Here is a 13,800-nt window from a genome sequence, read left to right on the forward strand (position 1 = left end):
GATGAAATCATGCCCCTTGCCAAGGTGGTGAATATTTGTGATTGGGGAATAGCCTTGAACATTCTGCAATTAGTAACGTGTAGAAGGTAAAATGGCAAATTGCCCAACTAGAAATAGACTTCTTAGGAAGAAATCGAAGTTAATGGATACTCACTAAAAAGAGTATCAATTGCAATGCTGCTTCTTCATTTGAGAATCTTATTCCTGACTCATCAAGTATCCAATAGGAAAATGATGGCATCCTCAAATTAGGATGATCCAAGGAGTGTTTAATAAAGGAACTACTTACAAAGGTAGATGCAGCATGTGGGAAACCAGAAAGAATGGCTCAATATCCCAGAGATAGGACTACGGACCTGTTACATTCCTGGGTCCATAGGAATAAAAGGAGGAAGTGTTTATAAAACTTGGAAGGAGAGAGTTGTGTGCAGAGGGCCACCTTGAGAGGCACAGTGACCTTTGCTTGGTGGACATAACCCACAGTAACCCTTCAGGGAAAGAATCAGAGAAATAAATACCCTATCCTCTTCCTCCTCCCTCCCTCCCTCCCTCTGATCTCCCCCAGAGAGAGTGTTTCCCCATGGCCAGAACTACCTGGAAGCCAGAGTACTAGGCTATTATCATCCACTCAGGTAAGGTCCCTAGGGCAGAAAGCAGGGTAGAGAAGAACACAGAGTAGAGAGGAATGGGCAAATGAAGATGTCTGGCACAATCTACCTATTTTGCTTCCTATTTCTCTTTTCCTTCACCCAGGTGAAAATTCCATGCCCCCTGGATGGGGAATGTGGAAAGTTTCATCAGCCACAATATCACTGTAGGGCAATATCAACACAGACATACACCCAACTGAAACCTAAAACATTCACTGACACAGGTATTCTTTATATAAAATGGCGGGGGGGGGGGGGAGGTGTTGGTTTAAATAACACACATGTGGTTGTTACAGTCATAGGTCATAGGTTCTAAACTGGTAGCTCAAACTATTTCCTTCCACCATTCATTTCATTGTTCCCTTACTCTCTGCCAGCACACTGGCCAGATAGGGGCCTTTATTTGGTGGAATGACCCAACACTTCATTCTATGGGATCTGAGTTCTTGGAAGTCTTGTCTTTATTGAGCTGCCTCAGTATTCCACTGTCCAAGACTAGAGGGTAAGGAAATAATATAAGCACACACATGAATCACTGTAGTTCCAGATATCACCTCCTTTGTGTAGAAACAACTTAATCTCCCCTCAGGCAGTAGGCATCAACAGCCCCACTCATTACAGTGACTCCTTTCTCTGCCTGTTGGCTCACTGGCACAAGGAGCCCTAAATGGCTCTGGTTTTTAAAAATGTGACTTTACCATAACCCCCAAGTTTCAATACCCCCATTGTTACTCAATTGTAAATATGTTCTTTAAATTCAACTATGATTCTATTCTTTGAGCTATCAGTGACTCAGAAGTGTGTTTTTAAATTTCTAAATGTGTGGAGCTCTAAAAATATGTTAATGGTCAAATATAATAATACAGAAAGTGCAGAAAAAGAAAAATACCTGGAAATTAATAAGCTAAGCTACCAATAGCAGAAGTTAAAAAAGGAACAATAGAATTACTGTGAGAAAAGGAAGAAATAACAAAGATAAGCACAGAAGTCAACGTCAACAGCAACAGCAAATATGATAAAAAAAAAAGATGGGGAAAAAAGATAAAAAAGATTTTAAAAATGGGTTCTTTGGAAAGACTGGCAAGACTGATAAAAAGCAAAAGAAGGGATTAAAGAAAACTGTTAGGAATAAAAAAGAACCACAATGACAAATAAAACAGAGATTTAAAAGAAACTTACAGAAATCCATCAAAAACCATAATCCTAATTTTTAAATTTTAGACAAAACAAATACTTAGAATAGTATATCTTGGCAAAAAAAATTTTTTTCAGAACTAGAAGCCTGAATTTTCCCTTAAAACTGTTAAATAAATTGAAGCAGAAGTATTGTGCCTCACTAGGTATATACTCCAGGCTAATGGGCAAATTCTACCAAACATTCAAGGAGCAGATCATGCTACTTGGAAAAAAAAAAAAAAACCTTCCAGGAAATAAAAGATAAAATACCTCCCCATTCATCTATGCAGCCAGAATTATCTTGGTGTCCAAACAGACAAAGATAGTACAAATAGTAAAAAGTATAAGCCAATCACATATATGAATATAGATAAACATTTTAGCAATGAAATTCAGCAGGGTGCAAAAAAGAAAAAAAGAGAGAACACAAATGGCTACATTAGGTTTAAGTCAGGCATATGAAGGAGGTCTAGCATTTAAATCTCTATACATGTTCACCACTGCCTAACATTAATGGACAAAAACTGTATGGGCACCCCAACCGATGTGGGAAAAAGAAACTGAAACTATTGGAAATCCATTCACGATTTAAATCACACAAGTATTCATATATTTGCACAACTCTTAGTATACTGGGAATAAAGAGACTTTCTTAAACTCATAAGCCTGTCTTCAAGAAAACCTACAGCAAACATCATTCTTAATATGAAAATATTGGAATATTAGCAGCAGTTTCTTCAAAAGACAGAAAGAAGGCAAGAACACCCATTGCTGCCCATCTATGCAACACTAGAAGTCTTAGCCAACTCAGTAGGGCAATAAAAAGAAATTAAAGTATAAGGATTGGATGGCAAAAGCATATCTGTCATTATTCACATTTGATATAATTGTCTTTATAGACAACCCAATAAAATGTATAGGCAAATTATTAGATCTGATAATAGAGTTTATCTATGTGGTAGATTATAGTAATACTAAAGTTGATTGCCTTTTTACATATCAACAATAAACAATCTGAAAAGAATTTCACAACATCAACCAAATCTTTAAGCTACTTGGAAATAAATCTAAAGGTATACAAGACCTGTATGTATAAGATTACAAAACTCAACTGAAAGATTAAAGACTAAAATAAGTGGAAAGACAGCCCATGTTCATGGATAGGAAGCTAATAGCATACAAAGATGTCATTTCTTCTCATTGACCCACAGATATTCATGGGTGGAATGCAATTAGAAAAAAACACTCCAATAATTATTTTGTTTGTTTTTGTTGGTTTGTTTAAAGTTTCATAAATTTATTCTAAAATTTATGTAGAAGAGTAAGGGACTTATAATAGCCAATGCACTCCTGAAGAAGAATAAAGTGATGAGACATGCCCTCCACAGAGCAAGACTTCTTATAAAGCAATGGAAATGTAAAACAGTGTGATATTAGTGCAGGTATTTACAGTTTAGCGGTGGAACAAAATAGAGAGCCCAGAAATACCATGCACATATGGTATTTGATATGTGAAAGAGGTACTTTTGCACATCAGTGGGGGAAACCAGGAACAAAATTTTGAAATGGTGCATAGACAAGTTGCTCAACCATATAGAAACCCAACACAAAAGAGATTAAACCCCTAATTCAAAGTATCCCAAAAGGCAATTCTTGATGTATTAAATCATAAGAGGGAGAAGCAATACTTTGAGAAGATATATAGGATACTATTTACCTAATCTTGGGGTAGGGAAGGATTTCTTAAGCAGAACAAAAATAAATAAATATTAATACATTTGACTACATTAAACTTAGGAAGTTCTGCTCATCAAAAACACAAGGGAAAACATAAGCCAAATTCTAGAAAACATTTGCAAGACATATAACTGACAAAAGATTAGTGTTCAGAATATATAAAGACTTCCCACATATCAATAAGAAAAATACAGACAAGTATATTTTAAAATGGGCAAAAAACATAAATAAGTATTCCACTAAAGAGAAAATAAATAGTCAATACATATATGAAAAGACACTGAGTAGAAATAAAAGGAATGTAAATCAATCCGATCACTTTGGAAAACTGTTTGCCGTTAGTTTGTAACGTTGAACATTCATGTACTTTGTGACCCCAAAAGGATCTGTTGCATGTGATCAGGAGACATAAGCAAGATGACTTTGCAAACCACCCCTACAAATGTAAACAACCCAAACGCCAGTCCAGAGAGAACAGTAGTTTCATCCATTAATTACAACACCATGGTGAAACACACGTTAAACACGTGAATGATTTTCGGAAACATAATTGAAAGAAGAAATCTAGTCTCCAAAGATATGATTCTATTTTCATAAAGCTCAAAACCTATGAACCACAAATAACAAACACAAAATTCAGGAGAGTGGTTACTTCTGGGAGGGAAGAAGACAGAAACATACAAATGACTGTTACTGCATTCTAGTACTTGGGTTTGAGCAATGCATTCTCAGCTGTTTGTCATATTATACTTTATAGCTTGCATTAACATTACACATATTCTTATCTATGCATCAAGTATGACATTAAAGATATAATTTAGATTAAAAGTTTAAAAATTGGTTTCCATGGGAAGTTCATATTCTGCAGCTTTCAGAACTTAAGCTTCATCTTGTGTGAATTAAATTATTTTAAGAGCATTCACTCCCTCCCTGCCTTGGGTCACTTTGTACCTTTTTAGATGTTACGTGACACTGATCAGTTCTTTCTTTCCTGGCTCCCGATGGGTCAGGAGTGAGGATGGCATTTCCCTTCTCTGCAATGGTTGGATGATGCCAGTATTTCCCAGAGGGAGTGCCCAACGCTGCAATAGGCCATCTAAGAACATATTGAACAACAGTATGTTTCCTCCACATTCCAGCTGACAGGTGTGATGGAGCGGAGGCTTTCCTGAAAGATAGGGCAGGGGGAGGCTGTAGACTGGGGAGGCTGGCCTTGGAGAAGAATGGCCGGGCAGGAGTCCAAGTCAGCACTGGTGTCTGGGAGGGATTCAAATCTCTTCCCAAGCTGAAAACTTTGGGACTTTCCACCTTTGCAGTTCTGGTCAATGTTCCATTTCCCTGCAAGCAAGCGCAGTAAACCCTGACCATGGCCTCGGTTTAGAGGTTTGTCTTTAGGGGCAAAGATGAATGGGAGTAGAGGAAGGAAGGGCGGGTGCTTCTGGGCACCGTGGGGGTGGGGGAAGGGAAGTTCATGCTAAAAAGGAAAGGGAGGCAGCTCTCCGCCTGGAGGCCGCTGTGAAGAGTAGGAAAGCGAGGGGGACCCTGTGGTATGTGGGTGAAAGCATGGGTCCCCTCTCTATCACTTCCTAGCTGGGTAACTTGGGTAAGAGACTCAGTTTCCTCATTGTGAAATGGGCTAATAATAATAGTATCTTCCTTTGTCACAGGGTTTTGTGAGAATAAGGAGATATATTGGGGTGCCTGCGTGGCTCAGTCGGTTAAGCTTCCAACTTTGGCTCAGGTCTTGATTTTGCAGTCTGGTCTGGGGGTTTGTACCCTGCATCAGGCTCTGTGCTTACAGCTCAGAGCCTTGAGCCTACTTCAGATTCTGTGTCTCCCTCTCTCTCTCTGCTCCTGCCCCACTCGTGCTCTGTCTCTCTCCATCTCTCAAAAATGAATGAACATTAAAAAAAAAAGAGTAAGGAGATATATCTTGTTCATTTGCTTGGCACATAGCAGCCACCCAAAAAATGCAGACCTAATAAAAAGACCACCTAAAAAGAAATTTAACGAGAAACAAAGTTTTTGAGGCGGGGACTGGCAAGGCAGGGAATAGGGGCACAGGGAGAGCTGGCTGGAGCTGGAGGCAATCCCAGACGCTGGGGCCAGATCATACTCTCCCAGCGCCCCCTGCCCAACCTGTCCCATAACAGTTCCTGTAAGGGAACACAAAGACCATCCAGGGACCATGCTGAGGCACGGTTATTATTGTTTACTGGGCTTTTACAAGCTGTGTGCTTTCCCTCCCATGCCTGACGAGAACTCATGAGTTTCCTGTAAGACAAGATTGACTTGTTCACCCATATGACATTTAAACAATGTACACTTGGACCCAAATAGCACCAGTTGGGATGTTTGGTTTGGGTGTTAGGTCCTTCCTGCTTGGAAATTGGGGCCTTTGAGAAGCAACGTTTGTTCTTGCAGATCTTTAAGTTTTATAACCTCTATCACCTAGGCAGTTGGAATCCTAGAATCCCCATGACCAAATCACAGAAACTTTGGAGATCAGTGTGTGTCTGTGTGTGTGTGTTGGGTAAGAGGAGGGCAGAGAATACCAAAAGCAAAACCAATGTGGGATGGAGAGACTGAAGTCTCACAACAGGACAGAGCATTTCTGAAGCCTGAGGTAGAAAGACACCTGGGAAAGCCCAGAAGCACTGGCACTTGTCCCTATGTCCCGGGAAGAAGGAGGCCATCTGGTAGGCACCATGACTGCTAGCCTTCTCCCCTGTCAGGGGTGATCCAAGGATGAAACCAGATAAAGCCAGATGCTTCATTAACAATTGTTTATGTTCAGATCTCTCAGGTTAAATAACTGGTGTAATCTCTGTCTCTGGATTATAATTATTATAATCTATAATAATTATTATATTAATTACATTTACTGTATAAGACCTAGAAGTCATTGTCTGGCACTTAGAGAGTCAGTATTCCAGACCGAAGTCTACCACTAACATAAAAAGTGATCAAGTAGACAATCCCATGGATTGTCCTCTCTTGTTCTGCTCCCATCCTCTTGGGTTACAAAGTGCTCTGTGCTCAACTGCCCTTATTTCCAGGAAATAATAATAATGAAGATAGCACGTATTATGAGTGTATTAGGTACCATGTCACTCCTTATTTGCACTTCTCATTTAGTCTTCAAAACAACACCGTAAAATAGATACGAGTATCACCTTCACTTTATAGACAAACACTGAAACCCACTCAGAGAGGTTAAAAGACTTGTCCCAGGACTCGGAGCTGTAGGTGGTAGGGCCAGAAATCAACTCCCTAGTTGGCGACTCCAGAATCCATGTGCTTCAACTGTTGGCTGCAGTGTTGTGGAAGTGCTCTGAGTCACAGCTCTGCCACCAAAGGAAGGAATGGCCAGGGAGCCAAGTAGTGGATGGCTCCATCTTGTGAAATGGTGACCTGAGGCAGTGGGGGCAGGAGTGAGCCACGTGCTCGAGTCAGCCGTGATTGGCGGGGGTTGACTGGAGCACTGGCGATGCCAGCAACACAGAAGGGCACAGTAGACTCTGTGTCATAAACTTCAAAGGAACTGGGATTGTGGAAGGAATGGGGAGAACCCATCCCCCGCTGGAGAGAGCTACCATGTCCTCAGGGGAGGGGTCAGAGGTTCGAGTCAGAGGTCAAGCTATAGTAGTTCCCTGGGGCTGACCCAACAAAGTACCACAGAATGGGCAGCTTAGCCAACTAAAATTTATTGTCTCAGTTTTGGAGGTCAGAAGTTGAAAATCAAGGTGTCAACAAGGTTGCTTCTTTCTGAGGGCTGTGAGGGAAGCGTCTGTTCTCTCTTCTTCTTGGCTTGCAGAAGGCCATGTTTCATGTTCACAATGGTGATTTCTGTATGTGTGTCTGTCTCCAAATTTCCTCTTTTGATAAGGACACCAGTCATATTGGATTAGAGGCCCATTGGACCCATAATTACCCCAGTCTAACTTTACTAACTCTGTATGGATTCTGTCTCCAAATGAGGTCACATTCTCAGGTTCTGGGGGTTAGGACTCCAACATATGAATTTTGAGGGGATGCAATCCAACCCATAACAAGAGTAAAGAGAACAGTCAACAAAGAGACCAAGAGACAGTGGGCCCTTGCTAGACCATGAGTCCCCATGGATACAGGGAGGTGTTTAGAAAAGCTGAGGGGTCAGACAGAGATATGAGTAGGAAGTATACAGAGCCCTTTGAGATAAAGGCTTGGACTTCTGGCAGTGACTGGGTGACCCAGGAAGTTGATGTGTTGGGCTTACCCTAATGGTCTCTTGGGGAAGGTGGTAACCAGTTCCAGCTAGCCTAGGACCACCAGACAGCCACTGGTGGTTCCACTCTCGGTAGTTCAGTGCCAAGTGGGGAGGGAAAGCCTCCTTAGCAGCTTGCTCTCTCAAGAATCATTAAGGTGAGTGGGTTTCCTCCTCATGGAAACAAAAGAACAGGAATTCTCCCCTAAGGCCATCAAAGCAGAATTAGCATCACTGGGCACTACTGACCATTCTGTGCAGGTAAGGGCAGGGTGTATGTAAGATCTGGAACCTTTGTGACTTCCCTCAATGAACCAGAATTATTACCCATTTTTCTCTTATAATCAGGAAAACAAAAATCTTAAGAATGTAGAATGTCATCATGGAAGTTTTGAGGCATCCTGACTTAGTGGGTGTTGGGGAAACAGGAACCCCTGAGGTTGCAGAGGGAGTAGGAACCTACAAAAGAAGCACTTGCAGAGAAGACTGGGCTAGAAGGAAGGAGCGATGCTTGGGGTCAGGTTTCTGGGGCAGCTCCCAGATGGGGGAGACCCTGATTGCCTTGAACACAAGGGCTGACGGATGACCCTGGACCCCAAGACTGTTGACCCCATACAGGCTGAATCTACTCAGCTATCCTCATCTACCTCCCCACCAAATCCCAACCTCTCCCTGCTTCGTCACTTGAGACTGTCTGGTGTGAGAGAATGCGTGTGTCCAGTCAGCACCCCCACTTACATACTAATCACCCCAAGACACATGTTCACCACTTCCTCTGTCATACTCAAGAATGTGTCAATTCAAAGGAAACAGTTACACAAGAAGTGGGGGGAGCAGTCTAGAGGGCAGGAAAATCTCATGCAAGGAAGATGCATTTGAAATTGAGAACAGAGTCTGAGAACTCCATGAGTTGCAGACAAATCCCTGCAACGGTCAGGTGGGGTAGCAATTCCCAGGGTGGAGAAAGGGGCCATGTGGGCTTCAAGCTCTCTCTCGTCTCTCTGTCCGCTCCCCCAACCAGGGCTAGTGCTCTAGGTTCACCATGACTGTGCAAGTTCTTATCCCAGCCTGCCTTCTCTGTGCTCAGTCAGAGGCAGTTTCAGACCTTGAGTCACACTAGGAGGATCTGTCTGTCTAAGCCTCTCTCTGAGATGCCTCCCAGAGGTCCTTGCATTCTTGCCTGAAGCATGGCCTTCAACCCCTCAGAACAGAGTTCTCAGTAATGTTCCTAGGTCCTCCTTTCCCATGGCTGAGCCACTGTCCCCTCATTCCCCAGCTGGAGGCTCAGATCCATTATCAGCGTTAGGACTAGAGCTGATATAAGACAGGAGGGATTCACAGGGTCACAGCTGTTCCTTAACCCTCCTTGAGACTCTGTTCTCACCCCTGGGTCTAGCCTTGTTTTTGAGAGCAAGGGCCCACTTATGCCTGGTAGCTGAATTCCTACATACCTCTCCATGCCAGAGTCCCTTTCCTAAAAAGCTCTAGATGATTCTCAACTTTATAAAGAATAGCTACAAAAACCTACCATTGACATAATACTTAATGACGAGAAACTTGAAGTTTCTCAGGTACAAGGCAAGAATGTCTCTGCTCACTACCCCTTTCCAAGATTGTACTGGAAGTTCTAGGTAATGCAATAAGACAGGAAAAGGAAATAAATGGTATAAATATTGGGAGGGAAGAAATAAAACTGTTTTGTTTGCAGATGGCATGATCATCTATGTAGAAAATCTGAAAGAATTTTTTTTTAATTTTTTTTTTCAACGTTTATTTATTTTTGGGACAGAGAGAGACAGAGCATGAACGGGGGAGGGGCAGAGAGAGAGGGAGACACAGAATCGGAAACAGGCTCCAGGCTCCGAGCCATCAGCCCAGAGCCTGATGCGGGGCTCGAACTCACGGACCGCGAGATCGTGACCTGGCTGAAGTCGGACGCTTAACCGACTGCGCCACCCAGGCGCCCCTGAAAGAATTTTTTTAATCTCCTGGAAATAAGTGATTAAACAGGTTTCAGGATACAAGGTTAATATACAAAAGTCTATCATTTTCCTATAACCAGCAATGAACTAGTAGAATTTAAAATAAAAAGCATAGTACCATTTACATTAGAACCTATAAAAATGAATATTTAGGTGTAAATCTAACAAAATATATATAAAATCTGTATGAGGAAAACTACAAATTTCTGATGAACAAAATCAAATAATAACTAAACAAATGGAGAGAGATATTCTATGTTCATGGATAGGAAGACTCAATATTGTCACTATATCAATTCTTTTCAATTGATCTATGAATTCAATTCAATATCAATCAAAATCCCAGGATGTTATTTTGTAGATATCAATAAGCTGATTTTAAAGTTTATATGGAGAAACAAAAACCCCAGAATAGCCAACACAATATTGAAGAACAGAGTTAAAGTACTGACAGTACCTGATTTCAAGACTTCTTGAAAGCTACAGAAATCAGGATAGTGTGGTATCGATGGAAAAATATTCAAATAGATTGATGGAATAGAATAGAGAGCCCAGAAAAAACCTACATAAATATAGTCAACAGATATTTGACAAAGGAACAAAGGCAATACAACGAAGCAAAGACAGTCTTTTCAACCAATAGTGCTGGAACAGCTGGACATTTACATTCTAGGAGGAGGAGGAGGAGGGGGAGGAGGAGGAGGAGAAGAAGAAGAAGAATCATCTAGACACAGACCTTACACTTACACTCTTCACAAACATTAAGTCAAAATAGATTATAGACCTAGATGTTAAAAGCAAAACTAGGAAAGTCCTGTAAGTTAACACCGGAGAAAATCTAGATGACCTTGGGTTTGGTGATGACTTTTTAGGTACACCAAAGGCACGATCCATGAAAGAAATAATTGAAAAGCTGGACTTCATTCAAATTAAAAACTTCTGCTCTGCAAAACACAGTGTCAAGAGAACGAGAAGACAAGCCGCAGACTGGGAGAAAGTACTTACAAAAGACACCTCTGGTAAAGGACTGTTATCCAAAATATTTAAAGAATTCTTAAAACTCAACCGTAAGAAAGTGAACAATCTGATTTTAAAAATGGGCCAAAGTCCTTAACAGACTTCACCAAAGATATACAAATGGCAAGGAAGCATATTAAAAATGGCCTGCGTCATATAGCATCAGGGAAATACAAATTAAAACAACAATGAGGTATTACCACACACCTATTAGAATTACCCTAATCCAGACCACTGATAACACCAAATGCTGGTGAGGTTGTGCAGCAACAGGAATGCTCATTCATTGCTGGTGGGAACGCAGAATGGTGCAGCCGCTCACCAAGCAGTCTGAGGGTTTCTTCTAAAGGAGTAAAAAAAAAAAAAAAAAATGTATGCTCATACAGAAACCTGCAAACAGTTGTTTGTGGCAGCTTTATTCATAAATGCCCAAACTCGGGAGCAACCAAGATGTCCTTCAGTAGTGGATAAATAAACTGTGGTAATCCAGACAAATGGAATATCATTCAGTTCTAGAAAGAAATGCCCTATCAAGGCATGAAAAGACATGGGGAAAACTTAAACTAAGTGAGCCAAGCCCATTTGGAAAGTTTACATACTGTATGACTCCAGCTATGTGACATTCTGGCAAAATTAAAAGGAGACAAGGGGGTATAAAAACTTCTCCAAAAAAAAAAAGACCAAACTGTGGAGACAGTAAAAAGGTCAGTGTCTGCAAGGGGTTGGGAGAGGGATGATATGTGGAGCACAGAGGATTTTTAGGGCAGGGAGACTATTCTCTATTATACAGTAATAGCAGATGCATATCATTATACGTTTATTCAAACCCGTAGGATGTAAAACACCAAGGGTGAACCCCAATGTAAACTGTGGACTCTGGGTGATAATGATGTGTCACTGTAAGTCCGTTCCTCAGTTGTAACAAGCGTATCACTCTGGTGGAAGATGTTGATAGTGGGAAGAGGAGGTGGGAGTGGGGTATGGGGGTAATGGCAAATCTCTGTATTTTCCCAATCTTCATGCGAACCTGAGATTGCTCTAAAAAAAATCTTAAAAAAAAATTTTTAAGCTCAAGATGGAGGCCTGCCTTGTCCTGCCCCTCCCCAACTGGCCCCCATAATCCTCCTGCTTATAAGCCCCAGCCCAGAGGCATGGGTCCCATCCCCCTTGTTGACTCCCTTGTTGTCCCTCAAACGAACCTGCTTTCCCCGTCACTGTAATCAGCCTGAGGTGGGGACACCCCTCTTCTTGGGCATCTATTACTGCCTGCCACCGGTAATTGCCTGAAATCTCTTAGCTTTGCACACTTCTATCCTGAAAAACAGACCCATCGTTCAGAAGGGAGCATGGCTTATCAGGCAGGGATTTTCCTGCAACCCCGCACTCGAGGACGGTTGTTTTATCTGTCTCTGCACAGATGAAATGCTGACGGGCCCCTATCTTCCTCATGACTTCAAACCACACGGTTCAGTTCCTGGTATCTCCTTTACCACCTTGCCCACCCTTGAAAAACAGCAGGTGGTTTCAGGGCAGAGATTTGGGTTTCATCTCCAGTTCCCGATCTTGGGCTCAGAATGCCCTGCTGGTGAGGAAATGTACGTTGGGTGCTTTTCTGGCCTTGGAAGAGTGGTGCAGGGAAAAGCCACCGACACTGTCCATTAAGGGGCATGGGCAGGGAGGAGGTAGGATCATCAGGTCTCAGAACATAAATTCTCCAGCTACAGGATGTCAGACCAGCTTCTCCTGCCAAGAAAGCCAATTCCTTCCACAAATCCTGAAAGACCATCTTCCATGTGTAGGGCTCAGCACTGGCCAATAGCAACTGCCCTCCGAGGCTGCGTCTCCCCTAGACTTGCTGCCCTCCTTCCATCCACCTGGCTGATAGCCACCCCTCCCAGAAATGTGGGGCTACCATCACCAGACACTGTGTTTCTATCCTTTAAATATGCCACAAATCTACTCACTCTTCTCTCTTCATCGTCACCATCAAAGTCCCAACCAGCATCATTTTCCTCCTGGCGATCACCTGCTCAGTGATGTCCCCATCCCCAGTTTATTCTCAGCATGGCAACCTGAGCCACCTGCTCAAAACTCAAATCTGATCATATTAATCTCTGCCTGAAATTCGCATAGCTTCTCAATGCCTATAAGATAAAGCTCCAAATTCCTAGTGTGGTTCCAAAGTCCCTCAGAACCTGAGTTGCCACCATATCTCCATCTCCTGACTCCCCATTTTTCCCCTCTCCCTCTCTGGGCTCCACTCCCTGCTCTTCCCAGTTCCTCAAATGTCTCTTCTCAGAGACTCTTATCCAACACTCAGCCCCACTCGCCAAACAACTCCTGCCCGCCCTCAGTTTAAATGAAACCTCCTTCAGGGTGCCTTCCCTAAATCTCCAGACAGCCCTGCTACCTGCTTCTCATAGCAGCTATGCTTTTTGTTTTTCAAAGCTTTGAAATGTTCATCATCTCTGTCTTTAACAAAACTTTGGGCTTCACAAAGGCAGGATCATGGCTGTTTATTCGGTGCTCTGTTCTCAGTGTCCTGCACAGTGCCCAGAAAGTTGTAGGAGTTTAATATATTGTTCAGTTAGGGTTGTATTAGTTTGCAATGGCTTAATTTTTTTATTTTCATAATAAATCAGAATATATATATATATATTGTTTGTTTGTTCAGAATGTATACAGAATGAATCTGGATACCAGTGTTGGTCCAGTACCTTGGTAATGTCAGGGCCAGTGTGTGAATGGTTCTCTTGGCTTTTCCCTCATTCCTGTTGCTCTACGGTTGGAAGATAGCTACGCTCCAGGCTTCAAGTCCAAGTTCAATGATGGAAGGAGGGGGAAGAAGAGAAAGGCAAAAGATCATCTCCTTGTAAGTTGATCTTTTTATTTGTAAAGAGGAGCTCTCCTCCACAGACCATCCTTTTTGTTTTGGGTCAAAACAGGGCAAATACTCATCCTCAGGCTAATCCCTTCCCAAATAGAAGGAGAC

Source organism: Prionailurus viverrinus, chromosome B4, assembly GCF_022837055.1.
Source record: "Prionailurus viverrinus isolate Anna chromosome B4, UM_Priviv_1.0, whole genome shotgun sequence".
Lineage (NCBI taxonomy): Eukaryota > Metazoa > Chordata > Mammalia > Carnivora > Felidae > Prionailurus > Prionailurus viverrinus.